Source organism: Lolium rigidum, chromosome 6 (assembly GCF_022539505.1).
Source record: "Lolium rigidum isolate FL_2022 chromosome 6, APGP_CSIRO_Lrig_0.1, whole genome shotgun sequence".
In the NCBI taxonomy this organism is placed as follows: domain Eukaryota; kingdom Viridiplantae; phylum Streptophyta; class Magnoliopsida; order Poales; family Poaceae; genus Lolium; species Lolium rigidum.
In genome coordinates this window covers 315,138,590-315,146,405 of record NC_061513.1, presented here as the reverse complement: position 1 = coordinate 315,146,405, position 7,816 = coordinate 315,138,590, and the positions used below count along the sequence as shown (strand labels likewise).

Below are 7,816 nucleotides of genomic sequence, written 5' to 3'. Positions count from 1 at the left end.
AATTTGATTTTTTACCAAAGTTTAAATGATTGACTTAAATGTGGGGCCTTTCACGTCGTGCATCTGATAATTTCTGAACCATCCATGCCTCTGCAAACCTTTAGAGCGATTCTATGCGTACGACGTTTGTTGTCGGATGGTTTTACGACAGCCATCACGCATGCACCACTTCCCCTTTGGTATCACATCATGCATTAAGCTAATTTCTGCTAAGGGGTTAACCGTTTGTATGTATGAAACAGTGCAATTTTTTTTGTTACATCTGTTTTCTGTGTATTGCGATGAGCTGCATAAAGAGTGTTTTTTTTGTCATGCAGGTAAAGCTGAAAAATATTATTAGGCCAGAGACCAATTTCTGGGCATTGCGGTGACGTGTGGACTGTGGAGTGAGTTCGCTTTTACAAACCTGTTATACTGTGTGATGCAATATTTTGGATGAGAAATGCAGCATGCAGAGAATGTGGTCTCAAGAAACTTCATTTGTAGACCAAAAGGTTCTTGTTAGTACTGTGACTGTTGTGAGACATTTGTTGTGTGACCTAATCTAGACCTCTGCCGCAGGGGCGCTCCATGACCCTGATTTGCCAACTTTGTTGTTGTCTTGGTATGGTATTCAGTAATCTCCGTTTCATGGAAAGGCATTGCGTAGATTCAAAAATTGAAGGAAAAAAAAGAATTTGAAGCTGCCAGTTGAAAACACCTCCCCACAAAAAAAGTAACAACACATCTATTTTATGTTGATGTGTTGTAATGAGAAAACATGCCAGGTATGGACCTAATAATTGTAGGACTATATTCAATCGGTGGAACAACTTGTTCATATGTGCAGGCTCCACACAATGAATCTCCATTTAAATTACATGGAGAAGCTAAAAGGTACTAGACCATCGCCATTTCTCGTATGCCCTCCCATGAACACCACCCAGATCCACCCACGATGCCACTCAAAAAGTTCACTGGCACAAGGTCCGCCATCGCCGCGACGCGGAGAAGCCGTCGAAGTAGCGGAAGCCCAGGGCGTGGAAGGATAAGCCGAAAGGCATGACCAAACTTGTCAGCAATAATGTCACCCCACCTATTGGAGATGGACGCGTAAGGTATGCCCATGCGTGACACAGCCGTCGTTGTCTTCCCTCTAGAGGAGGGTCCATATGGCTGAAGTGAAGGGGTAGTCCTTGTAAGATGAGCGGCCATTTTCGAAGCAGATAAGCACAAATGGAAAACAGGGTCGTGGAGCCATCGCCAGCATGTCGATGCTGGGAGCTTTGCGTGAAAGGCAAGCCATGCGAAGATCTTGCATTTGGGTTCCGCGTGAGCCCACCGGATCTTCTTAGCATCGAACTTTGCGAAAACTGCCTAGAAATTGGACATGGTATGCAGAGCCAGTGAAGTAGTCACCCTCCGAGTTGATCGTCCAAGTGATGGTGTCTGGCACATCCAAGGCAAGGTGCGTGGCCGCAACAACTTCCCAAAGTTGCAAATACTGCGCAAGCTGGTCAAGAGTGGAGAGTCTAGCGATAGAGCAAATGCAGTTGCCATCAAGTAGCTCTCTGGTGACAGTTCTCATTTTCCTTGTAGCCACCTTGAAGAGATCTGGAGCCCAAAATTGGATGGGCCCACGGTCTGACCAAGTCAGACAAGAAGGAAGTGGATTCCCCTTTTCCAATGGTAATCTTCGTGTCAGCCCAGAAAAGATCCATGGCCGCGTCGTTGCAAGGAAGCTTGGAGCCTGCCCAGGTTTGCTGTGGGTCAGTCCATTGAAGCCAAGGCCATCAGAGACGAAGGGCGCGGCCAGAGCATTCAAGGTCCGATATACCGAGCCCCCCTATTTCCTTTAGTATGCACACCGTCTTCCAATTAACCAACACATGTCCGCCCGAAGCATGCTCGGCATCGTCTCCAACCCAAATAAAGTTTTTTGCAATTTTGTTGATCTTATGAAATGCCCATTTGGACAGGGGGATGGCAGTGGCCATGATCACCGATTTTGCGAGCATGATCCTTTCAGGGTGCGCTAGTTTTTTTTGCATCAATGAGGTTGGCGAAATGGCGCATGACACATCTAGATGACACTTGATGGTTTTCGGTGTGCACTGCGAGCGATCGACGCTTGAGTAGCTCAGTTCGTGGGTCTTGTATGTTTCGCCTTTCGGCATCATGTACGCGTTTGGTGTTTTAGGTGTATCTTGCCGTTGTTTAGGTTTGCATCCGGTCTCCTTCTAATAAACTGAGCGGTGTGGGTCTCTACCGTTTTCTTTCTAATCAATGAATTTTACAACCTGCTAACATAAAAAAAGCATGCTAACATAACTACTATATCCCAAATTGGAACCAACTCCTTTTTTTTCAGAATTTTGAGATCTTTTAGGAATTAATTTGGGGCTGACACGTATGGGTTGATTTTATAGTGTTTCTTTTGTGTGTAACTTAGGTGCTCTTTAAGAATTTACACGGTCATCTGCCGACGCACACCGCAACGTTTCGGTGAACCGTGGCGTTTTATTGTTGTTTTGGTGGGCCCCAAATGTATTGGGTCTTGCGCACACGTGTGGTCAAAGCGGTGTCCACAAGCCACCGCTTATGCAAAGCGGTCAGGTTTATTTACCGAGTAGTAGAATACAAACAGGAATAAACAAGTCAATCACGTTTTTTCCTCATCTCTCTCACCTGCATTCTTCCTCCGCGGCGGCCACCATCCTCACCTAGGGCCGGCGAGAGGAGGATCTTAGGGCGACCTTCCAAGACGTTCTAAAGAGCCGGCAGCATCGCGCTCACCGTCGAGCGCCGGAGGCAGAGGGAGGCGTATTTTCCGGCCGCTTCCCTGCACCTCGAGCGGCTGTGACCACCCAGCAATTCTTCGCATCGGTCACGCCGGCGTCGACGCAACAGGCGGTGGTACGTCCTGGTTGGCGCGGCAGGGGAACGCCAATAGGGCAGGGTAGGGCAATGGGCCCGGCCGGCATCCAGGGCGAAGAGCCAGCGCGGGCGTTGCTCCACGAGCTCGCAGATTTCGGGATTGGAGTTCAGGTGCCTAGGTGACTTCTTTGTTCATTTAACAGAAATTTCTTCTCTTACCCATTTGAACGATTTCTGGGATGAAGTTCAGTTGTTGGTTTCTGGTTTGATTCATCTGTAGGGATTTGAGATTTTACTCTGATAGCGTTGCCTCCGGTGTTGTACAGGTGCTTCTGCTTTTGCCGGCGGCCGGCGGCACCAAGGTCAGGGAGTCAGAGTACAGTCGGCCTTGATGATTCTACAAACTCTATCTTGCTGCCTTAGATACAACTCTCAGCCCTACCGTTCCTCTCTTACTGCACAACTCAATTCTGAATTTTGTAAACATTTATAGTTGAAGGTTGTGTCTACATCTGAAAGGTCATAAATTTATGAATGTAGACAATATTTTAAAATCCATGTATATGTATCACTTTTTAATTTGATTTGCAAGGTGTGCTTGAGAGATTTTGGAGACCACTTGCATGGAAGACCATGCCAAATGAAGTTTGGACCTTCAGTATGCAGGTGCATTTTTGTTCTTGGCAAATATATTATATCTGAGTGTGGTCCTTGATGCACACATTATGCAATCACTCATCTACCATTTAGCTCCTCAAAGTTTTGAGACGGCTGATGGTTCCTACTATCACTTTGCCTGTGAGCGCCTTGCCATCTGTATTCTTATTTAATTCACTAAGAGATTCTCTCATGAGCAAGAATTTATGTTGCCTGATAGGGTTGGTAAGAAAATTAATGTTTGCTAAATGGGGTTTATTTCCATGAATCTGATAGAAGAGTGGTGACAAAAACGGAAGATTGTGAAGCAGACCCATAACTGGTCAAATAGAGAAGGATAAAGAGCTATTGGTGCTTTCTGAATGGTTTCATATAAAGGTAATAGAATTATTCATGCATGTTTCTGATTTATGTTCTTTGTTATTTCTATTGTGTGAAATTAATCTTAAGAACATTGATTGTTCGCACGAATTATAGGGTCGCAAACATCATCACATCACATACCAGAGCAGCAGTGTTTCTATTTTTTACATTTACTGACCTGGAGACGGATCTGGGTGCTAAAGAATTAGCACGTGCTATGGATCTAAACTGGTTACTGTATATTTGGAATTGCTCCTTCATTCTACCCTAGGTCTGGAAGGATTTGATGATACCTCTAAAGAACATGATCTTTAAAAGGATCATGTGATTGTCAGTCAGATTTCCTATGCACATTGATACGCTGTGTACAAAGTATGAGCACTGGAATCTACTTCTCAGTTGCTAGCATTCTTTGCGATATATGTTTTTTTCCTTATTATGTGCTTGGCACAACTATTGGCATTCCATTTATTATTGTTGCTGGTAAAAAGATGTTGAACTTTAATGAGTTATAGATATATGCTAGATTTAGAAGAATAAAAATAGAAGGCAAGTATTAAGCCTAATAGTTGGGAACTTACTAATTACTTTGGGAAGCCCTCAAGATCGTTATCATTATCTATAGCTTTGGGGTCAAATACAGTATGTGCATGCTTGGCATGCGTGTCCAAGCTTTTCTTTTTGCTTGATTGCCGATTAGGCATGTTGTTGGATGTTTAGTTATTTTCTGTTATGATTTGCGCAGATTGTGCACACTCGCTTAAATTACATTGCTACAAAGCTATGTCAAGTTATACTCTTGCCCTGCTCTAGGGGCATTGGTCTCTCATTCTCTTACAATAGAGTTATATCCATTTTTTTCCGGGGGAAGTTTTTAACATTATATTTATAGTTGTTTTAAAAACCCACCTGATACTAAGTGCATGTGCTTTGCTGGAGCTGTGGTTCCCAAATTAAATCATACATTCAGGCATTGCCTTCCAATTTCATATCATGTTCTGTCCAGTTAGTATCCACTTATTTTGCGCTTGGTGAAAATCACATAGACAAAAGTTGGTTTATGCACGCTTACTAATCTTGTATATTCAGCAGTTGGTTAGCTCAAGGGAAATAGCCAAGTAGTTTAGGTTCCCACTTTTAATTTATCTAGTGTTCCAGTATTCCCAATTGAATTCATGTAACGTAAGCAAGTATGTATATGTAGTTTTGCAGCCAAAGAACAATGAAGATCAGGTCACAAGATTAGTGTGGCTTGCAAGAATAGAATAATCATGTGAGCCTATTGCAAAATAGATCTGGTCATGCCCCCTAATTATCTTTTCTTATTTCCTTTCGTATATCTATACAAGTAGTGTCATGTGAAACCCAATAATTGATAGTACCAACTTGAGAAAGAAATTGGTGCATGTACAACACAAATTGGACAAATAGGTGGCTTGGTGAGCTCCATTAAGCTATTTTGAATATTATTTTTCATGCTCTGGTTGAGTTTTGCAGATTGAGTTAGAGTTACAGTATATCTGTAAACCTGAGATATGCAACATGCAAGTTTTTTCTAAAGGTGACCTCCTTTATTTTGGAGCAGTTCTCTCCATTCCATGTTGTCATTTTGAAAAAAATTATCCATCTTGCACAAATAATGTCTTCTTTTCACATTATTTTGCTTACAACTCACTATTAGGTTTTGGGACCAGGACATACTTTTATTCTATAGCTACTGTCTGAAATTGTTTGCAGGAAATATGGGTTTGTTGTCTCTTTCTACCAAATGCAGAACATACTGGACTGTTGGATTTTCATAATGATTTTTCCCATTGTACTTAGCTGGTGTTGTTTTAGTTTCTAGCTGCATTTGAAAGTAAGAAACAGATAGAACAGTGCAGCCATTTTAAATTTTGGTTTACACTGTAATTGGAGAATGAGGAGATGCTAGGATCCTGGGTGATAAAATAATGTTGTAGTGACCAAGGTTGGTTTTTGACTCCACATTGTTACTTCTAGATGTATTTGATCCCCAAACGGATGTCCACCAGTACTGTTGCACACACAGGTCTATGGAACTATCCCCAAGTTATTCATGTTTGATCACTACTCTAGCTATTTCCTTTACATATGTGTAGCAACTCATTGTTTCTACATTATCTATTTTAATTTGTCCACTCATCTTTCATATTTATATGAGCAGTATTGTGACCCATAAGCCCTTTATGCTGCACAAGGATATAACTATGACAATTGGGAGGTGTATATATATTATTGTACCCGGATTCCATTTAATGTAAATCACCATGACACCAGCTACTCTGGTTATCCCGCAGGTTCTCCGCGCTTCATCAAGCTTTTTGTTGTGCTGATCAAACTCGGATGCCATTTGTCTCGGAATTCCTATCAATGTAAGGTGATGCTTCGGTTTACTAGGATCTAGGAGTTCAGGAGCCCAAATCAGGGGATTCTCTACTCACTTGATTTTATCGTCATTGACCACTAGGTTAGATCTATTTGCTCTGATTTTCTATCTATTGGATTGTTTAGGTGTAATGTATAGATCTGTATACTGGTGTGCGTGGTCTTGTGCCATTTTCCCTTCTTTGTAGTGCCTCGGCGTATAAGTGTTCGCTTTCTTCTTTTATTTTCCCAATTTCTTATTCCTTCACTTGGTACGCACAGTTAATATGCCTTACTAGATATTGAGTTGGAAGATAGGTGTGTTTCCTTTATTTTTGTAATATCTGTCATGATTACTTGGTTTGATTGTCCTTTCGATTTTCCACTATATTGATCTACTATCTTGCTAAAAAACTCCTTTTTGGGGGGTGCTTTTTGACTGATTTACAGAGAGGCACAATGGAAGGTCCAGTCCTGGAAAAAGAGTAGATCAGTTTAGGGATCAGCTGTAGGAGGGGTCTATTTACACCACTAAGAAATTTGATTTGTATGATCCTAGAAAGAGCTACAGGTCAGTGGATCATCCTTTGCGGATCTGCTTTACTATGAGGACTACTCTATCAGAGGTGGTGCCGCCGCCGGAGAATTTTCCTATGTATGCCTATACTGCTGTCCCGTTTAGCATGCTGTCAGATTGCATTGATTGGAATATACTTATATCCGGTAAGAATACAGTCATTTTGATCATTGATTTATTTTTGTATTGTTTGTTTTCTTGGAAAAGTTTGTTTCATGTTATGGCAATTCAATTACTCTGCAGATTTACAACAGATGTCGGACGGGCTAACAAAGTCCCCGATGTTTTGCCTCCTTCTGGTAATACAAAGAGCCAAAAGAGACAAATTTATATCACGGATGGCAGGTGCTGATCGCTGATATCTTTAATTTCTTTTTCCATAGTGAGTATTTGCTTCTTCTAATTACCATCTGGTTTATACATGTGTTACTTTATGAAGCGAGCATGCTATTGTTACTTTGTGGGGAGAGATGCTGATGGACTAATGGAGGCATCAAATGAAGAACCTGCCATCGTGTTATTTGTTGGCATGACTGTCAGTCAGTACTTAGGCATTGCGCTCCCACCTCTGTTTTTGTATTGTCCTATTGTATTTCTTTCTTTTTTCCTGATTTGTGCTAGCTTTTGTATCCAATAATGTGCTGCAGGCTATTTGTTTAATAACATGTGTATCTTGCATATGCCACAGGTCCAAGCATCTGCCATGGCTCGTCGAATTACACAGCGGAAACCAAAGTCATATGGAGCTGACAGTGTCGACAATCGCGGAAATAGCGACATTCGAACCAAATTTCGAGCGGTTAATTCTGGTTCAACGGATCCTCATGCCAGCAAATTCGCAAACTTTATTTGTTTGGGCCTCGCGGAGAGGTTGTCTTCGGAAAAGAAGCATTACATCTTGTGTCCAGTGTCAGGGGACGGCTAATAGTGTGCCTCAGGATTTGCTTGCCATCGTGGGAAGAGTTCAGCGTTATTGTC

The 7,816-nt window shown here is 42.0% G+C and overlaps 1 long non-coding RNA gene across 14 annotated transcripts; it reads left to right on the top strand.

The window, feature by feature from the left end:
• Positions 1-301: 301 nt before the first annotated feature.
• LOC124659958 lies at positions 302-7,816 on the top strand. Of its 14 annotated transcripts, none has more exons than XR_006989767.1 (7): positions 2,728-3,035; positions 3,183-3,522; positions 3,790-6,364; positions 6,712-6,984; positions 7,082-7,183; positions 7,278-7,373; positions 7,527-7,816. It is a non-coding gene; the product is annotated as an uncharacterized LOC124659958 (long non-coding RNA). The 14 variants fall into 14 exon arrangements; XR_006989763.1 differs by having other exon boundaries at positions 7,278-7,377; XR_006989764.1 differs by having other exon boundaries at positions 7,278-7,414.